This window comes from Heptranchias perlo, chromosome 25 (genome assembly GCF_035084215.1).
Source record: "Heptranchias perlo isolate sHepPer1 chromosome 25, sHepPer1.hap1, whole genome shotgun sequence".
Classification (NCBI taxonomy): domain Eukaryota; kingdom Metazoa; phylum Chordata; class Chondrichthyes; order Hexanchiformes; family Hexanchidae; genus Heptranchias; species Heptranchias perlo.
The window spans coordinates 23,212,543-23,233,103 of NC_090349.1; the positions used below are offsets into that span (position 1 = coordinate 23,212,543).

At 41.9% G+C, this 20,561-nt stretch overlaps 1 protein-coding gene and 1 non-coding gene across 2 annotated transcripts in view; one reads left to right on the forward strand and one right to left on the reverse strand.

Moving 5' to 3' along the window:
* The window catches only part of si:dkeyp-14d3.1 (transmembrane protein 132C), an 808,037-nt gene that overhangs the window by 419,736 nt on the left and 367,740 nt on the right, over positions 1-20,561 (forward strand). The gene's annotated exons all lie outside the window — the stretch shown is intronic.
* LOC137342449 (U6 spliceosomal RNA) lies at positions 15,267-15,373 on the reverse strand. Its single transcript, XR_010967269.1, has one exon. It is a non-coding gene; the product is annotated as a U6 spliceosomal RNA (small nuclear RNA).

Consider the following 20,561-nt stretch of genomic DNA (forward strand, 5'->3'; position numbering starts at 1 on the left):
GTACCCCACGTCTAACCCATGTTATTCTATATTTGGGAGTTTTTGATTTTGATACTTGAGGGGAGGGGCAGAAGTGGAAAATGTTCCCTTCCACAACAACATCATCTCCTTCCCTTGTTTATGGTCATTTCAGAGAGCTGTTACTTTGGTACAGCTTGGAAGGAAGCAACAGCCCATTCACGCTGCATTTTTAAAGTGAACCGGTGAAATTCTCCAAAATATAGTCCCAAAAATGAAGTAAAACTGCTGACCAAGTTTGTTCCCAAATCTGTCAATAACAGAAAAAATAAAATCACTGGAAGGTGCTGTTTTGATATAGTTTTCTTTTTTTAATATTCTTGATATACTTGTTTAAACTGAGTACTGATGACATTAATGGATCCCTAAGGCACGAGGAAGCTGAATTCACGTTAATAGGTGTGGCCATTAACTTATGGTGCATCAGTCATTATTTCATATCCGTGATATTTCAATCTCTCACGCTGTTAGAATCAGTGAAAAAGGAAATAACTTGTGTTTATATAACACCTCATGTTCTCAGAGAGTCCCAAAGTGCTTTACTGCCAATCGAATACTTTTTAAAGTAGTGCATGGTTATGTGGGCAAATCTGGCAGCTAATTTTTCACACAGCAAGGTGTCACACACTGCAATGAAACAAATGACCAGCTAATATAAAAACAGAAAATGCTGGAAATACTCAGCAGGTCAGGCAGCATCCGTGAAGAGACCTTTCGTCAAAGCTGGAAGAAGTTAGAGATTTAACAGTTTTTAAGCAAGTACAGAGGGAGGGAAAGAAAAGGGGAGGAGGAAGAGAGGAAAGAACAAAAGGGAAGTTCTGTGATAGGGTTGAGAGCAGGACTCATTAAATGACAAAAGGGATGATGGTGCAAGGCAATAAGGGTGGTAATGGGACAAGTGAAGAAACAAAAGATGGGTCTGGAGGAGCTGTAAATGGCAACAGCAGAACCATTACCAGCACTTGCTGTGCGAAAAAATGGGTTATAGTCCAACAATTTTATTTTAAAATCACAAGCTTTCGGAGATTATTATTTCAGGTGATGAAGGGGATAATCTCCGAAAGCTTGTGATTTTAAAATAAAATTGTTGGACTATAACCTGGTGTTGTAAGATTCCTTACATTTGTCCACCCCAGTCCATCACCGGCATCTCCACATCATGAAAAAATGGGAGCAGTGTTTATGATCTGAAGTTGTTGAAATCAGTTTTGAGTCCATAAGGTTGTAAAGTGCCTAATCGAAAGATGAGATGCTGTTCCTCAAGCTTCCGCTGAGCTTCGTTGGACCAGTATAGGAGGCTGAGAACAGAGAGGTCAGAATGGGAATGGGGCGGGGAATTAAAATGGGAAGCGACCGGAACCCCAATATAGAGGAGGCCACATTGTGAGCAGCGAATACAGTATACTAACTTGAAAGTAGCACAAGTAAATCGCTGTTCACCTGGAAGGAGTGTTTGGGGTCCTGGACGGTGGGAAGCGAGAAGGTGAAAGGGCAGGTTTTGCATCTCCTGCGCTCGCTTGGGAAGGTGCAGTGGGATGGAGAGCAGGATTGGGGGTGATGGAAGAGTGGACAAGGGTGTCGAGGAGGGAACGGTCCCTTCGGAATGCAAAAAGGGGAGAGGAGGGGAAGATGTGTTTGGTGGTGGCATCGCGCTGGAGGTGGCGGAAATGGTGGAGGATGATACGTTGAATGTGGAGGCTGGTGGGGTGGAAGGTGAGGACAAGGGGGTCCCTATCGTGGTTCTGGGAGGAAGGGGAAGGGGTGAGGGCAGAAGTGCGGGAAATGGGACGGACACGGTCGAGGGCCCTGTCAACGACAGTGGAGGCGAATCCTCGGTTGAGGAAAAAGGAAGCCATATCGGAAGCACTGATGTGGAAGGTGGCATTGTCAGAACAGATGCGACGGAGGCGGAGAGACTGGAAGAATGGAATAAAGTCCTTACTGGAAGTGGGATGGGAGGAAGTGTAATCAAGGTAGCTGTGGGAGATGATGGGCTTACAGTAGATATTGGTGGTCAGCCTGTCCCCAGAAATGGAGATAGAGAAGTTGAGGAAGGGAATAGTTGGAGATGGACCATGTAAAGACAAGGGAGCAGTGGAAATTGGAAGCAAAGTTGATGAAATTTTCCAGCTCCGATACAGTCTTCAATATATCGGAAACAAGGGGGACCTAAGTAGTTCTGGAACAGAGAATGTTCCACATATCCCACGAAAAGGCAGGCATAGCTAGGACTCATGCCGGTTCTCATAGTGACACCATTTATTTGGAGGAAATGAGTGGAGTCAAAGGAGAAGTTGTTCAGCGTAAGGAGGGTAGTGGTAGATGGGGACTAGGTTGGGCCTCCGTTCAAGGAAGAAGTGGAGGGCCCACAAGCCGTACTGGTGGGGGATGGAGGTGTAGAGGGACTGGACGTCCCTGGTGAAAAGGAGATGGTTATGGCCAGGAAACCGGAAACTGTTAAAGGAGTGGAGGGCATCGGAAGAGTCGTGGATGTAGGTCAGAAGAGACTGGGCAAGGGGAGAAAAGAATAGAGTTGAGATAGGAAGAAATAATTCTGTTGGGCAAGAACAGGCTGAAACAATGAATCTTCCAGGACAGTCCTGTTTGTGGATCTTGGGAAGGAGGTAGAAGCGGGCTGTGCAGGGTTGGGGGCCTACAAGGTTGGAGGCTGCGGGAGGAAGATCTCCAGAGGAGATGGGGTACCAATGACGACCTGGGAAACGATGGCTTGATGTTCGGCGGTGGGGTCATGGTCCAGGGAGAGGTAGGCAGAGGTGTCGGTGAGTTGGCGTTCAGCCTCCGCTAGGTAGAGGTCTGTTTGCCAAACAACAGCGCCGCCCTTATCATCAGGTTTAATGACAATGTCAGGGTTGGAGCTGAGAGATCAGAGTGCTGCAAGTTCAGAGGGAGGAGGATTAGAGTGAGTGAGGGGAGCGGAGAAATTGAGATGGCCAGTGTCACGCTGGCAGTTCCAGATCACTAAGAGGCCAGAGGGATGGATCCAGGTGGAACGAGAATTCTGAAGACGGGAGAAAGGGTCCGCTGTGCGGGGGAAGATTCCTGGCCAAAGAAGTGGGCGCGGAGGCGAAGGCGATGGAGGAAGAGCTCAGCATTGTGTCACGCTCTAAATTCATTGAGGTGAGGGCGTAAATGACCAGCTAATCTGTATTTGGTTGAGGGATAAATGTTGGTCAGGAGACATGTGGAACTCCCCTGCTCTTCTTTGAATGGTGCCATGGAATCTTCTATGTCCACCTGAACAGAGAGATGGTTCCTCAGTTTCAAGTCTCATCTGAAAGATGCTACATCCGTCATTGCAGCACTGCACTGAAGTGTTGGCCTACAAACTCATTCAAGGCAGTTTCTTTGATGAGACATCAACATTGAAAATTCAGAAGAAAATGGTACATGTGTGAAAAACCCATATTTTGATTTTATTTAAGTTTGTGTGAATAATGTAGGGTCCTTTTAGTTTGTTTTCAGTATGTTTGCCATACGTCGAGGTATTGTGGTTCGCACCTATAGAGTTGTTGCAGTTGAACTAAATGGAGGGCCACTGAACCCGGGATACTGATAATAGGAATATTATTAAGCACCCTCCTATTTGCAGGTACAAGCTGGTATGTGAAGGACTGCAGGAAATCTCTTTCAAACTTTTGTGCGATTCATCCATTCAGTTGTCTTCAGGTACCTGACAGAGTTTCAATATCTCAAGGCTCTTTATGAATTTTTCTTTTTCTACTAATCTTGCATTCAGTGACACAGCAGTGAGCTCACTTTAGCACCGATGCACAGTATCACAAAGGGCCTGGATCTGCCCCTCCCCCACCCCCACTCAATTATGTTTCCGATTTCAGCCATGTTGCACTTTCCCAATTGAAGGAGGGGTTGGGGGGAGTGGGGGAGGTGGTGATGGGGATGGCGGTGGTGGTGAGGGGAAATCAACAGAGTTGTCTCAAAGCAATTCTCTCATTTATCCTGACTGCTGGTTCGGAAAAGTATTGGCAGACGTTGCCAATGGCTTAGGGAGAGTGAGGCAGGAGGGGAGAATTTTAGGGCCAATACAACGTGGCCAATGCTTGTAATTCTTTAGCACTTGTGATTCACTTGAAATGGAGCAAGTTTCAAGACCCTTGTGACAGAGGATGAAAATGAAAGAACCTCCTGATTGCCATGGCTCTACACGAGTTATACCTCAGTACCTTCGGTGGGATTCTGCATCAGTCCCTCCCAGAAGCACGAATGTTGGTGGTACTGAAAGTATCTTCTACAAAAAGAAAGTCTACAACAACCTACATTCATCCAAGTCTCAATTAACTTCCCCACCATGTTTACATTGTCTGGAATCTTTCCACAGTCCTCCCTTATGAAAACCAATGTGAAAAATTAATTTAATAATTCAATAATTTCTTGGCTCTCAATCATCCTTATCCTTTAGAGAACTGACTTGCACTTTAATTTTCTCCTTTCTGCCAATATAACTGAACCGTTTGTTTTTATTTCCCCGACGGCTTTCGTCCTATTTTTTTCTTCTTTGCTGTCTGCCTCCCCACTTTTCATTTTTATAATCCTAATATATTCACCCTTTGTTCTTGTGCCTGCTCAGTTCCATGTAAAATTCTTGTCGTCTTCCTATACTAGAGCTGACAGTTCAACCATATTATTCATCTCTTATTTCTCTTCAGAATGTATTTTGGCTTTTCATTAAAAAAAAATCATTTTTTCTTCTGCTGTTTCTCTGTTCAGTGTAATTTCCAAAATAACTCTCCTCAGTTGCACTCTCCGAGCACAGTAGTCTGTTCTACTAAAGTCTGGCATTCTCATTTAATACCCTAATAATAATGTCAATTCTAAGTGCACTGTAATTCCGAAAGTCTAAAAGCTCTCCCTACTCTTAGGTTAGTTATTATTACCAGTTTATTGCTGAACTCTCCATCCAATCTGCTCGGTCTGGTGCTCGGATTTATATATTGTGACAAGAAGCAGTCTCTGATTAGCTAGTAAATTTGCTTCCACGTTTCCTTCCCTTGAGTTACCCTTTATTCTATCCACTTAATTACTGAATAATTGAAATCGCCTTTTGTTCCAGCCCTAGTGTTCTTAGCAACCTAACTTATGTGGTTGAGCAACCTTATGTCAGCCTGTGGACCTTGTTTTGGATGCGGGGTGAGAACCTGTTAGCAGTTCCCTATTGTTAATCTGTTTCTCGAGATTTACTAAACGGACTCTACCAGTTCATCCTCTGATAATAGCAACACTGTCATTAACTGTTGTACCAGCCCAAAATACAAGTCTTACTCCATCTCTGTCCTATAAGCTCTATCTTATCTGAAAATTATAGACCTTATGATTTCAGCCAAGCTGTTTAATGTCAGTTCTATCCAACCTGAGCACCATTATCCTAGTTCTCAATTGGAAACCACAGTGCAATGCTTCTCTGTGTTACCCTACCTACCCTGTTAGAATCATAGAATCTTACAGCACAGAAGGACGCCATTCGGCCCGTTGTGCCTGTGCTGGCTCTTTGAAAGAGCTGTCCAATTTAGTCCCGCTCTCCCGCTTTTTCCCCATAACCCTGCAAATTAGCCCTCTTCAAATACATCACCAATTGCCTTTTGAAAGTTCCAATGGAATCTGCTTCCATTACCCTTTCAGGTAGTGCGTCCCAGATCTTAACAACTCTCTGTGTGAAAAAATTTCTCCTAATTTCCCCTCTAGTTCTTTTTGCCAATTATTTTAAATCCAGTCCATCTGTGCTAGACCCCTTCTCAAATCATTGAAATTGGCTCTCTTCCAGTTGGGCATTTTCACCGTTGACTTTTCTTTGTCCCTTTCTGTAACTACTTTAAACCTAATTATATTATGATCACTATTACCTCGATGTTCTCCCACTAAAACACACTCCACTTGCTCTACTTCATTCCCCAAAACTAGATCCAGCCCTGCTTTCTTCCTTGTTGGGCTAGAAACATACTGATTAAGAAAGTTCTCCTGTACACATTTTAGGAATTCTTCACCCTCCTTGACCTTTATACTGTTTTTTTTCCAGTCTCTATTAGGGTAATTGAAATCCTCCACTATTACTGCTCTATTATTTTTATATTTCTCTGAAATTTGCGTACAGATTTGCTCCTCTATCTCCTTCTCACTATTTGGGAATCTATAGTAAACACTCAGCAATGTAACAGCTCCTTTTCTGTTCCTTAGCCAAATAGATTCAGTCTTTGAACCTTCTAGTATATCATCCCTCTGTAGAACTGTAATATTATCCTTGACCAATACCACAACCCCACCTCCCCCCCCCCTTTCTTTTTTCCTTCCCTATCCCTCCTGAATACATTGTGGCCAGGAATGTTTAGTTCCCACTCCTGCCCATGTTTAAGCCTCCGTTACAGCCACTATATCACAACCCCATGTGGCAACTGTGTCTGCAGCTCAATGGTGTTGTGGCACTTTCCTTGCTTACTGACACAAGATTCGGATTTTGTTGTATCATTTTTATAACTACAGCACCCTGCAGTCAGTGGAGACTGAATGACAGCAGAAGTGAGGCAAACGTGGGCCCATCTCAGCAGTGAGGTAGAACCTTTGTTATATCACGCTCCCATGTTGGTACAATATAGGGCACTATGTCTGCTACCCTACCCCGTTACTTTTTACCTCGTGATAATATTTCATGACTGTGGATTTGAGAGATAACTATCCTGGAAAACATCCGAGAAACTTTTCGTCTTATAAGAAATAGTTTTACAAAATCATGCCCCTGCCTGACCCATTGGGAACACATAATGGGTATTTGGTTACGTGTTCCCTGCTATTTTCTATCCATTAAAGTTAATGGAAAATCTTGGGAAGTGAGTTCCAAGATTCCCACTATGAGCTCCCAGTAAGTGGAGCTTTGTGCTGGAAGCATGATTTCATAAAATTCTCCCCTTCTCCCACAAGGAGCACAATGTATAATGAGTTTCTATCCTACCCAACTCAAAAGACAACTATTCTTATAAACAACCTTATTAATTTATTGGACCTTAATTCTAGTTACAATGGCTAAGCTATAGTTTGAAATGAACTATTCCTGTATTTTCCTACATTAGAACAATGACTACACTTCAAAAGTACTTCATTGGCTGTAATGGTACGTCCTGAGGTTGTGAAAGGCGCTATATAAATGCAAGTTCATTGTTTGAGAAAGGAAGAGTGTGCTTCCTGTGGTCCTAGTTCCCTACAGAGTTTGATAGATTATCCGTTGTGAGGCAGTGGTTATTTTACAGTTGGGCCAGTAATCACCAAGTGCCCATGATGACTCACACTGAAGTAAGCTGTGGATAACAGTGCCTTGGCTCTGGTGAAACGAAGCGCTGAGGATAGTCTATGTGGTTACTTATTAAGGATTGGAGATCAGTCCGAGCAGCATTGTGTGCTATGAATTCACTGTAGGCCAGTTTTGAAGAGCTCATCATGTTTCAGCAAAATGATTTTACTTTGGCCAGTGTATCTTGAAGATCCTCTGGATCATCTGCAAACCTATGACCTGTGTAAGAAGTAGGAGTACATAGCCCCCTTGTGAATTTATATAGCTATTCATATTAAGCAACTTGCTGACAGTCCCATTTTTAAATTAGCTGAAATATGCATGAATCCTGGTTTGTTGAAAACGCTACTCCAGTTATAATCCCAAGTTTCTGTTAAGGATGTGAAAGTGATAATTGATAAACTAATCAAGCTTAAAGAAAATAAAACCCCGAGTCCGGATGGACTGCATTCGCGCATATTAAAAGAAGTTAGGGAAGAGATAGCAAAGACACTATTACACATATATAAAAATTGATTAGAAAAGGGAATAGTGCCAGAGGACTGGCGGACAGCTAATGTGATTCCTGTATTTAAAAAGGGAGATAGAATCAGTCCAGGGAACTATAGACCAATTAGCTTAACGTCAGGGGTAAGAAAGATAATGGAATCCTTACTCAAAGATGTAATAGAAAAACATCTAGAAACAGAAAATATAATAAAGAATAGTCAGCATGGATTTCAAAAGGGAAAGTCATGCTTGACCAACCTTATTGAATTCTTTGAAGAAGTAACAGAAAGGGTAGACAAGAGTAATGTGGTAGATGTAATATATTTGGATTTTCAAAAGATGTTCGATAAGGTACCGCATAGTAGATTCATGACTAAGGTCAGAGCATGTGGAGTCAGGGGACAAGTAGCAGAATGGATAGCAAGCTGGCTACAAAACAGAAAACAGAGAGTAAGGGTTAAAAGGTGGTTACTCAGCCTGACAAAAGGTGAGAAGTGGTGTTCCACAAGGATCGATGCTGGGACCACTGATGTTCACCATTTACATAAACGATTTGGACTCGGGAATTGGAAGTACAATTTCAAAATTTGCTGACGACATCAAATTGGGGGGTACAGTTAATACCAAGAAGGACTGCGACCAAATAGAGGAAGACTTTAATAAACTTGCAGAATGGGCTTGTAATTGGCAAATTAATTTCAATATAGATAAGTGTGAGGTATTACATTTTGTTAGAAAGAATAAGGAGGCCACATACTGCGTGGATAATAAGAGTCTAAATGGGGTAGAGGAGCAGGGAGGTCTGAGATTACAGATACACAAATCACTTAAAAGGAGCGGCGCAGGTTAATAAGGCCATAAAAAAGCAAATCAAGCACTGAGGTTCATTTCTAGAGGGATAGAATTGAAAAGTAGAGAAGTTATGTTCAACTTGTACAGAACCTTGGCGTACTGTGAACAGTTCTGGTCTCCATATTATAAAAAGGATATAGAGCTCCTGGAGAAGGTGCAAAAAAGATTTACTAGGATGATACCAGAACTGAGAGGCTATACCTATCAGGAAAGAGTGAGCAGGCTGGGGCTCTTTAGAAAAGAGAAGACTGAGGGGTGACCTGATAGAGGTATTTAAGATTATGAAAGGGTTTGATAGGGTAGACGTAGAGAAGATGTTTCCACTTGCGATGCAGACCAGAACTAGGGGCCATAAATATAAGATAGTCACTAATAAATCCAATAGGGAATCCAGGAGACATTTTTTACCCAAAAAGTGGTTTAGAATGTGGAACACACTACCACAATATGATCTTGTTGAATGGCGGAGCAGGCTCGAAGGGCTGGATGGCCTAATCCTGCTCCTATTTCTTATGTGCTTATGTTCTTACAAGGAGTAGTTGAGGCGACTAGATTTAAGGGAAAGCTAGATAAACACATGTGGGAGAAAGGAATAGAAGGATATGCTGATAGGGCTAGATGAAGTAGGGAGGGAGGAGGCTCATGTGGAGCATAAACACTGGCATGGACCTGTTGGGCCAAATGGCCTGTTTCTGTGTGTACATTCTATGTAAGTGCTGTGCTGTATACCTTGTGAAGCATTCTTTATAGTTTAAAAAGAACAACAGAGAGCTTCGTAATGGATGACCGTCAATCTACTTTTTAAAAAAAATCATTCAAACACTGAAGTGCATGTTTATTATGCATAATTTCATGGAATTATATTCAAATCCGGGATAAACAATACTGGAGTATCCATTTCTGTGTTTTGGGGAAAAATCTTTCATTAAGCAGTCGTTGGTTTATAATGAGGAGAACAATATGCCTACTATCAATGGAATAATAGATAGCAAGTGTAGGATTATCCAGGTTACAGAGCCAAGGGTTAGATGCCCCAGAGAATAAAGGGGTTGCTTCCTAAAGAAAACAAGAGCAGACATATATGTAGTTGCAAGGATGGAGTGATTTTCTTTGTGTGAACTAAGACTCACTTCTTTGTTACAGTGCACCTGAATCTGATGAAAAGAACCCACATCTCAGTCAGTTTTGGAATTTAAAAAGAAATTGCAGCCCTGAGGAGTTCAGATACCTTCACAACTTGAGAGAAAAACATTTTATGGTTTATACTCGGTGCATGAATCCTGAGATGGTGTTATTGCCTTTGGCTCCCTCCAAGCTAGCTATGTTTCACATTTCCAGCTACTAAACTGGTCTCAGATCTCGCTCAGTTACTTATGCTGAGAAACCGATCATGACAAATCTACCAACGCACCTGCCTTTGGTTGTCCACATGCATGGGATGCATGTGAATCATCTCTTGCCTGCATGCACTGTAATTTCTTTCTCATGCTAGAAAATACTCACAAATCTCACCATGAAGGACAGCAGAACTTCAAGTATTAGAAACTCTTGGAAATTTTGCAATAAGCTGAATGATAGCAAGCCAGACAGGTGAAACCACAATGTCTGGATATGAATATAATAATAACTTTGTTTAGGCCACAAAACCAAAAGAATTGGTGCTAGTAACTTCTGTTACTTGCTGTGATAGACAAAGTTCCTAGTTTGTCTTATCAATTTGCCTTATATGGAGTTGTTTTTCTCTTCTTGACATAATTTTGTGATGAGTGAATGTACTGAGTTGACTGTTAATAGGAAACCAGTACGTTTGTGGGTTTAGAGCTTAAATAGTGAGATTCTGAGCAGCTTCGTGAGCTTAACCCCAGAAAGAAAGGAGTCGACAGCTAAACCCGGGTTAGGATTGCTGCAACCTGCCAGATCGGTAATGTAGGATCTGTGTTGTGGCTATTAAATAAAGCTTATAAAGGAACTTTGTGGCATGGAGTGTTTCATTGCAGGTTCTCGAACCCAAATCACTTGAGACTGTGAACTAAATCCCTCAAATTTGGTAAGTCTAACAACAGCCAGGGAATCTGCAAAGAGAGAAAAAGATAAATAAAGAGAAACACAAGGAAAGAGTGTAAGAGATGATAAAGAGAAGATGTATACATTAATACCACTTGGCTGTCCTCTATGGCCCATGTGCCACTTTTAACCATATTTATATTTTTGGGGTGTGGCTGCTTATGACTGAAATTCTCTCCTATAATTTGTCTGATGTTGACAGCTCTTGTTTAGCTGCATTTGTAATGTAAGCACGCGCATAATACACATAATATGATCGACAGCGGGGTATTGCAAGATTATTGTTGCAGTTTAAATACTTTATACAGTAATACTGGGCGAGTTCCTAGGTTTTCATATATAATGCACTATATTTAAAATCTTGTAAACTGTACAATACACTGACTTGCAATGACAGGAAGCATGAAAGTTACAATAGAGACTGGCTAAAAAAGTGCAACAGTTGCTCCCTACTCATTAATCACTACTTAATTATAGCAATCAGTTAATTACAGGAGTTTGTAACAGATGCATCCCCTCACTGACAGAATATATGTTGCTTTGTGAACTGTTCCCTCAAGGGTTGCGACAATATATGCATCAAGCACTGGAACCAAGATGCAGATGTTCCGTGACTAATGGCATGTGCAATGTACCGATGAAGTACTGTCATTACTTGCACATCCTTAATTAACAGGCACATGTTTTCCAGATGAATTTACATAAGGAACTGCATTTCTGGTTTACACCTGTAGCGCAATTAATTTTTTTTGCTTCGATTCACGCCTCAGCTGTCACTGTGCGAAGCACAAAGGTTCAGTGGCTTTGTTTTTTTTTCAACATTTTGCTATCCATGTGGCCACTGATGTGGCAAAAGCAATTACTTTGTGCGGGAATGTTATGTTCAATAACTTTAAATCTGCTAATTGCTGCTATTTATTATGATGCTGGGTGCTCGTGTTATACTTTCCACCCGGCACATCCCGTTTTGCCTGGATTTGTCCCAATGAATAGAAAATGTTCATCTCCAAAACTTAATTAACATCTAATCTCATGGTGCAATACCGCTCTGCATCCGTACGCTTTGTGTGGGATATAGGGAAGGACGGAATGTGTGCCTGAGATTATATGGGCTCAGGGAAAAACTATGTGAATGTGAGATGGAAAGATTGAAGCAAAGGAAGGAATGGAGAGAGCTAATTGAGAGAGGAAGATATTGTAGTTTGGACTTATTAGGGGTAGCATTTGTTTCTGAGTTATAGCCAAAAATTGCATTATCAAGATTTTATGATTATCCACTAAAGTATGATGGGATCTTGTAATGACCAACAAGCAGGGTGCTTAAAAAGGTGTTGAATTATCAAAGTTCTTTTAAATAGGTCTGACTATACAACTCATTTAAATGAAGGAATTTTGTGATCTGAGTAATCCTATGCTGTATTAAAGAAGAACAGTGCAGCCGTTCACACACTAGATAAGTTTGAACAAAGAAAGCCCTTCAGTCCATTTGATCTCGTCCTTCCAGGGTATCAGTCCTAACATTGCAGCATTTAGTTGTTTCTTAAAGGGCTCCAATGTCCAGGCCTGCCTGTCCGTTCAGTTATTGATCACTCTCTGAGTAAAGAAATATTTCATGATGTCTGTCTTAAATTTGCTCTTCACAGCCCTGAACCTTTGCCCACTAGTCCTGCAGCTTTGACATGTCTGAGAGTATTGTTTTGGGTTTATTTTCTCTATCCTGTTAAATATTTTCGATACGTCTATAAGATCCAGTCCAAGACATCTCTTTCCAAAGCTGAGGAGCTCTAATTTATCAAGGCATTTCTTACTGATTACCTTACTCATCCTAACCTCTATTAAATTAAGTGTTTCTTATTCCTCTGATCAGGTATTCCGTGCTTTCCTGACAGAGACCAATCTCGGTCATTGGAAGATGCTTCCTGCTAATTATCAGCAAATGATTTTACAGTGGAGTCAGAGAGTCTGTATAAAGGCTATACCGTCATTCTTATTAAAGGACTGAAGCTGAGCTAGTTGGGTGGGCTCTACTTAGGAGCCTGCGGCCCTCGATTACAAAAGGTGTCCTAAATAAGGAATAACCAAGAAATAAGAAGTATTCACCATAATTAAATGAAGGCAAGTGCATCAGTGTAATTTGAATAATCATTTCTCTACTTTGGTTTAAATATACTGAAACTATACTGCAATATAATTGCCAATTCCAAGTTAAAACTTCTGTTTCTAGATTAAATTTGTTGCTTCTGTTTTAATATTTGAAAAAAAAATAGTGAAATTCATTGTTGAATGTTTGAAGGGTTATGATGTCAGTGCTGAGTAATAAATGTACAAAACCCACTGTTGTGCATTAATCATATAGATAATTTAAGAGATCTTAAATTATCTGTATGATTATAGTGCCTTTTTTCTAAAATGTTTAGCAAGGCATTTTCCTTTCAAGACCATGACTATTATACAGTGTCTGTTTTGGAGCAGAAATTCGATAACTCTTCATAGCTGTATGGTGAAACTGGGCCAGATTAATGCTGAGGACATCTCATCCATCACATCTGCAATTTAGTGTCTCTGCGGAAATGAGGAAGCATGTAGAAAAGTGCACCAAAGCTGAATGTTTCCACTGTTTTCCATAGACCCTGACCCCCAACATGGTAAGAAAATTAGTTTAGCAACTAAATCCCTGTAATTTAAACAATCAGGCGCAGATTAATGTACCAGTTCAAAGCTATTTCCGATCTTCTAGAATTAACCACCAACCACAGATATTAAAGCACCCTGAACAGACAGGACAAGCAGTGGCATTTTATAACATAAGTATGGCAGCTAATGCCAATATAGCCATTGTCTGGTATTGCAATCCTGCTAATTGAAAAGTATCTTCCTGTCAAGTGCCAGAGGGTTGTCATGGTTTGAATAGTGGCAGTTATTGTTGGTAATGGAAGGTATGAACCCTAATGGTAACATTCAGACAGGAAAAAAGTCTGTGCACTAGAAAAAAAACAAAGAAATTATGATTCTCCAATGGCTCAGCTTAGTGAGTAGCTGATCTGTAAAGACCAGGAACTTCTAGGTTTGATCCCCGAGCTGTGTTCTTCTGTATTGACAATTGTAAACAATTTTACAACACCAAGTTATAGTCCAACAAATTTATTTTAAATTTCACAAGCTTTCGGAGGCTTCCTCCTTCCTCAGGTGAATCACCGGCATCTCCACATCATGGCTTCTGTATTGAGTTAGCTGATCTCAGCTGGCAGTGGGCGGAGGTGGCAGGGACGGTGGAGATAAAAATTCTGGTGGTTCAATTCGCCTCAGTATCCATGGGTTAGGAAGAGGAGCATTGAATAATCCACTGGCACTCACTGTCTGGGTTCATACATGACAAGTGGCCACGAATGAGGTTATGGAGGGCGTCTGGTGTCTGGGAGACTACACCCCAGCAAGGAGACAACACCTTCAGTAGAGAAGGGAAGGGGAGAAAATTGGCAGAAAAAGAACAGAAAATAATTTTTAAACAATGGCTTATTGAAAGCTGCAACATACTTGGCAATCCATTCATGATACCATTGAAACCCCTCCAGGTTGTACTAATCTCGCAGGTATCTATTATTTGTTCTATGATTTATCTATTAAGCACAGTGGTTAACTTTAGGTTACATAAACCTGGATTTTCCGCTTCAATCAGATCCGTACCTACTTTTTCTCTGACCGTTTTTCTGGTGTTATTTCCAACCAATGCTGAAGTCCCCACCCAATAATGGGAAGGCATATTAACATTAAGCAGTATTATCATGGCCATTCTATACATCCGATTTAACGGCATTACCATCTTATTAATGCTGAAAATACTTCAAAACCATATAAAACTGGTGTTCAGCATTGCTAAGTAGTATGAGGTGGAAATAGATTTGAAGGATCCAACAGCTGTTTTGAAAGGATTTATAGAAAGCTTATTTCTCACCCGACTGCTGCTTTAACATCTACCAGTGTGCCTTTTGACGTGATGCTCTTAGTTCTCTCCTCCCTCCAGTTCTAAAGAGTTCGCATTGGGTTTCCCATTGGGGTTACCTCTGTATCTTTGTCTTTTGGAGGAAGAAAAGTAGGAGCAACATGGGAGTTAAGAAGTGCTCAGCACCTCTTCACTGTTTCTCCCATCCCAGAATAAACAGACCAGAGTGCTCCTACTATCAGGATAAATATACCTTTTCCCACCTCATTAAAGTAATTTCCAAACCTGGCCGAGAACAATGGTTGCACGCACAACAACTTTAGTGCAGCCATGGCTTTTATGAAAATCCATACTGTCTGTGCCTGTGTGCGTCTAGTGTTTCTTTCCACTGTGCTCCCCTGGGTGCAAGTGTGTGATGTATGAGCTTTTAAACTTAATCTACTGATCTACTATACTATACTAGGTGCTACCTGAATGGCAGTGCATGATATAAATAGCCACAGCATTCATAGAAATTTAAGGCACAGAAGGAGGCCATTTGGCCCATCGTGTCTGTGCCGGCCAAAAAAGAGCTAGCCAGCCTAATCCCACTTAAATGAGGAACACTTCACGAATTTGTGTGTTATCCTTGCACAGGGGCCATGCTAATCTTTTTTGTATCGTTTCAATTTTAGTACATATGCTGCCGAAGCAAGCACTTCATATGAGAACCTCGTAGGACTGAGGTGGCCCAAGTCTCCAAGCAGCTAAGACCTGAGATGGTTGCTCCTCAAATTCTGCAGACTGGCCCTGCCTTCTTTTTGCCACGCATGAGGGCATCTAAGGTGGCTGGCCAGAGGGCACGCAGATGCTGCTATCCAGAGAGATAGCAGCATCATATTGCGCATTCCTTCTGTGCCACTATTACTGGGCGCTGGCCCCGCATGACCATTGATCTGTGGGAAAGCAAACCTAATGATACCAATCAGTGGACCGAAGTATTGCAAAACCATCCATCGTGGTGCTGATGGACTCAATTGATCTGCCATTTGCTGTACAGCGTTGGAGATTGTCCCCAGTACCTTTATATACAATTGATACTCAGCAAGCATCCTTTTAAAAGCAGGATCCCAGTGGTCTGGACCCCTAGGCATTATACCTCTTGGGTGACATCTCCTGGCCCTCCGTTGGGTAATGTCTTCTTTCTCATTGTCCTTGTTCAGCTCTTCATGTCCACTTGCGCTTTGTGCACCACCTGTTTCCTGGCTCACTGTGTATAGTACCCAGCGGGTGGATGTTTCTGGAGACTAGTGCTTAACAAGGGGAGGATTATTGATAGTGCATACCATGAAGTGTTGGAAGGGTTTCTTCTTGGTCTGTTATGACTAGACGAGGATAAGGAAATGAGAGGTTGCAGTAGTTTCCTGAATAACAGAGTTCACATGTGACTTTCAGTAGAAGGAATGACACAAGGTGACAGGCATTGGGTATCAATAGAATGAAAAGAAATTAAAGCAGAATGTCCTAACGATGCTGCAGCTGGCACCTTCCCTCCAACTTCCCCATCTCCGACTATGTCTGTTGACTACCTGGCCAGGAGCTCCTCATAGGAGGAAATAGGGCGGGGGGGGGAGGTGGGAGGTGCTGTGCCACCTTAGCAAATCTCATCCTCATGTTATGGGCAGTCTTCTTTTAAAAAAAATACAAAAAGTTGGAATGCCCTCTGGTTGCCATGATATACAGTAAAACCAGCAAGCAGACCATAATGGGGTGATGTCAGGTGCATGGATAAAGCAATTACATACAATGTGAAGCTTTCATTGGGCTGCATGTTAGGCTGAGTGAAGGAACACTTATTGATGAAGGGGGGGTGGGTGGTAAAGGACCCTCTACTGCCTCCTAGTCATTAATAATAAGCTTTTGAAAACTTCAACACAGTGAGGGGAGGTGGTTGTAAGTGGAAAAATATGTTTAGGGTAGTGCATTGTCAGAAAGTGTGGCCTAAGATGGTGATGTCCTTTGACTACTTGCAGCACTAAGTTGCTGTGCATGAGGAGAGGGGTCTTTGCTCCGCAACAGATCTCTGATCGTCCAATGATTTTCAATCCTGCTTTCAAATAAGAATGTTCAGTGATAATGCCTGTCCCTTTAAGCTGCTGCAGGCATTTAAATCCTGCAGCAGCATGCCAATTCTCACTCCAAACGGACAAGCTCCCAATCAAGAGCATTGACAACAGCAGGAGCCCACCCAGAATATTCAAAGTAGGCTGATGCCAGAAACGTTGGCAGTGTCAGCACTGGTGCAGTTGGCAGCTGGAGGCCTCTCCCCCCCAGACTTCTGGTGACAATTGCACAAAGAGGAAAATCTGGGCCATATTTTCATAAACCACATGCTGAAGAAAGGTCTTTGACAATCACTTTTACAGAAATGATTTTGATTCACCAATAGTACTAAGTCCCCAATACCCTATAGTATACGAATTGCACTGGTCTTAACCCAATGGAAATCAAAAACAACTTACATTTATTTAGCAACTTTAACATAGAAAAACATCCCAAGATACTTCACAGAGTCGCAGTCAAAGAAAACACCTGGTAAAACCTGTACTGTCGATGGGAGAGGAGGTGAGCACACTGCTTCAATTCACTTCAGATTACAGGAACTTTAACCCAGTTTAAAAAGTCACTTAATAAAGTCTCAGTGATGTTGCCAGATGTCAGCATTGCACTGCGGAGGCTCCAAACTCAGGTGGACCTCATTCTTTTTATTACAGCCTATTTCCAGCTTTTCACCAGAATACAATTATTTTCTGAATCTGGTGAAAAGTTGAATTGAAAGCAGCATGTCATAAACCTTTTTGTAACCAAGCTGCAAATTGAACTGGTTGCTGAGTTAGTCAAGAAGAAAAGAAAATCCCCTTAATTATAAATTCTGACCATGACTTTAGCACGGAAGAAAGGTAATTGATTACACAATGACTGTCCTGTGAATCCTTCTTCAAAAACGAACTGTTTCTATTAGTGCTATTGTAACTTTCTTGTCAAAATGTCTTTAAAACAGCTAACGTTCTGGCTGCCCAACACTCAATTTATTTTCATAGGATTTTGGTTCCTTCTGAAATTTATTCAGACCATTGTACCGTGTAATCAATGAAATATTAGTACACACCAGAATGCCAATTGTATCATACAAAGTGTGTTGGTAGGTGACTCGGCAGTTGAGAGCACACGCTATTTCAAATGTGACTGTTTTATGGAGAAGATATCAGTTCTTGTTTTTGCTTGACTTTTGAGCGTGGCTTCATGTAGGATACGAGCCCTGCTGTGGGATAGCCTGAAAATGACTCAAAAAAAGCTGAGAAGAGCACAGAAAGAGAACTCGGCCCGAGGAGGCCACCTGCAGAGATTGTCTGTGTTGGTTGCCAGAGCCCAGTGTTTGAACAGTTGGTGGGGCCTAAAACAAATAATCATCAATTAAACCAATAAACCTGCTGCGACTGTGATGGCGTGCAGCAAGACACCAGCTTCCGCAGTGCTGTACCGATTCTTCAATTGACACAGCTACAAATTATCATTAAGCCTGCTTTCATTAACACTAATATCAGAGGAAATGTGTTGAGGGCAGTAAGGATAGTACTTGATCATTTGCCATTTTACCTGCTCATAACAATATATCGTTCTGGAATTCATATCAAGGCAGCCCAATGGGTTTATCCTAGAGCATCTCGGGGTGGAAATTCCTTTAGGCCGGTTTTCAGGCCTGAAGTGGTGCCACACATGGAGCGTGTGCCTCAACCTGGAAGGCCTGTGGCTGGCCCGAAATTGGGCCTTGAGCCTCATTAGCATTGGTTGGGCGAGCTGCCAGCACCTGTCGTGCCTCCACCGGCAGCTCAACCATTTTAAAAAGATGAATTTCGGGCCGCTTGGTGCAAAGGTAAGTCTTGGTGGGAGAGGCAACCGGGGGGTAGGGGGAGGGGGGAAACCGCGAGTACTGTGGAATCAGGGAAGCACTCCTTTTCCGCCTGGTTCCACAGGAACAGTTCTTGTCGTTTAAAAAATTTACCTTTTTGTGGGCGGCCGCTGCTTAGGCCACAGCATCTGCTGAAGTCTCCCGAGCGCAGCAGGCCCGGCTCCTGCTCTGCTTATCGCACTCCAATCTGAACAAACAGACATTAGGCCTCACACTTACATATGTAAGGAACCTAACGCCTGTTTAAGGTGGCCACCAGGAATGCCTGTAAAAAGGCCTGACCCAATATTGGATTGCACGTCTTTCAGGCGTTCTTTGGGTGTTGGATGTTGGTCCCTGAAATTGGCCCTCGTTGTGCCCATTTTATGCCCAGTAAAACTGGCGTGACGAGGTCCAATTTGTACCCCATCGTTTCTTTAAAAAAATAAAATAAACTGTAAGCAGTTTTTTTTCCTTCTTCACCGCTTTTTTTCTCTAATTTTAGCATTTTTTCTCCCATATTTCTCAGTCATATCACCTGCTGTGGTTAAGACCACAGCAGGTGATATGATAGTAGACCTCTGCAAATGCCATTGTGGAACCAATGGAGTTAGGTGAGAGAGGCCTGGGCTGCTGAAGTATCTTCCCACTCACCACTTTCCTCTGATGGCTCACATAATACCTCTTGCTCTGCTTAGCTGCCTCTGGCAGGTGAGAAGCATTGCTCAAGGGGAGTGCAGGCCACTTACGATATCAGCAAAAAACTCCCAATTATTAATTGTCTTCACTCACAATTTTAGCACAGTCTTAGAGTTCCATACCTTTGCTACTTCTCTTTAAATGTTTATGTATGTGTAGAAGTTCCCAACGTACAACTCCTACAAAATAATTCCTAGGTAACCACACATCAAATTAATCAAAAGATTAAATAATGCAGAAAGGCAAAATTAGCTTAAATAACTGAAAGCTAAAATGTTCCCAATGTTGCTGAATTCAAATTTGAAAGGAAGAAACGTTTACTTCTGTGATGTGGATAAACTAAGCGGAGGTAGAGGTGAGAGACAGATGTCCATATAGTTACGTTTTAATACTTCTCTCCCCTCAATTCCAGTGGATTCATTCTAGAATCAAAGCTGCAGTAATATATAGCTCTTCATAAAAGGAGCAACAGAAAATCCTGCCTCAGATCAAATTAGTTTGAAACAGTGATAACTGACTCCATGAGGTGTCACATCACACTGTGCTGCTTGGACACACTTCTTTGGGAAACCAGTACCACTCGCTGGTAGAAAGATTCAACAGAGGATATCCATTGTGGAGAATGTTTTTTGCAGTTACAGGTGGTGGTCTAGGAGAAGAGCTTATTGGCAATGATCTGAGAGAGCAGTTTGGAGTTATAATAAATACAATAAGCACAGTAGGGGAAGGAGAGATAAAATTCCCAACACAGACCAGACGTTATTGCCTTCATGGGATGTGAATCGTTCGGTACCAAGGAACACAAATCCAAACTTTTACAGAGGCAAGAATGTGCAGATGGCTAACATTAGTACATAATTCATTAGAGAGACGAGGAAAGCAATCTCCCTTCAGTGTAGTATGAATCACCCATCACAAAAATCTGTCGAAGGAGTTGTATAGACCCGAATGTTTTTACTATGATGCTGCTGCCATGTGATATTGTTTGTGCAGTTCCCTGCTAGCTTTAATATCTGCGAAGGAGAATGTCATCTACATTTGACAGATTTTATTCCTTTACAAATGCTCTTTGTATGTGGCCCAAAGAGAATGAAGCACCGCTGGGATAATGCCACACCTGGTATGCAGCATAGCTGTTCCTCCTGAGGCGATCTTTGGCTTCTTAGCAGAAGCAGAAATGGTTTGAATCTAGTGGAGTAGGATAAAGCCCAACTTATTTCATTTGTAAGAAGTGCGAGATAAAAGCACCGGAGACTAAA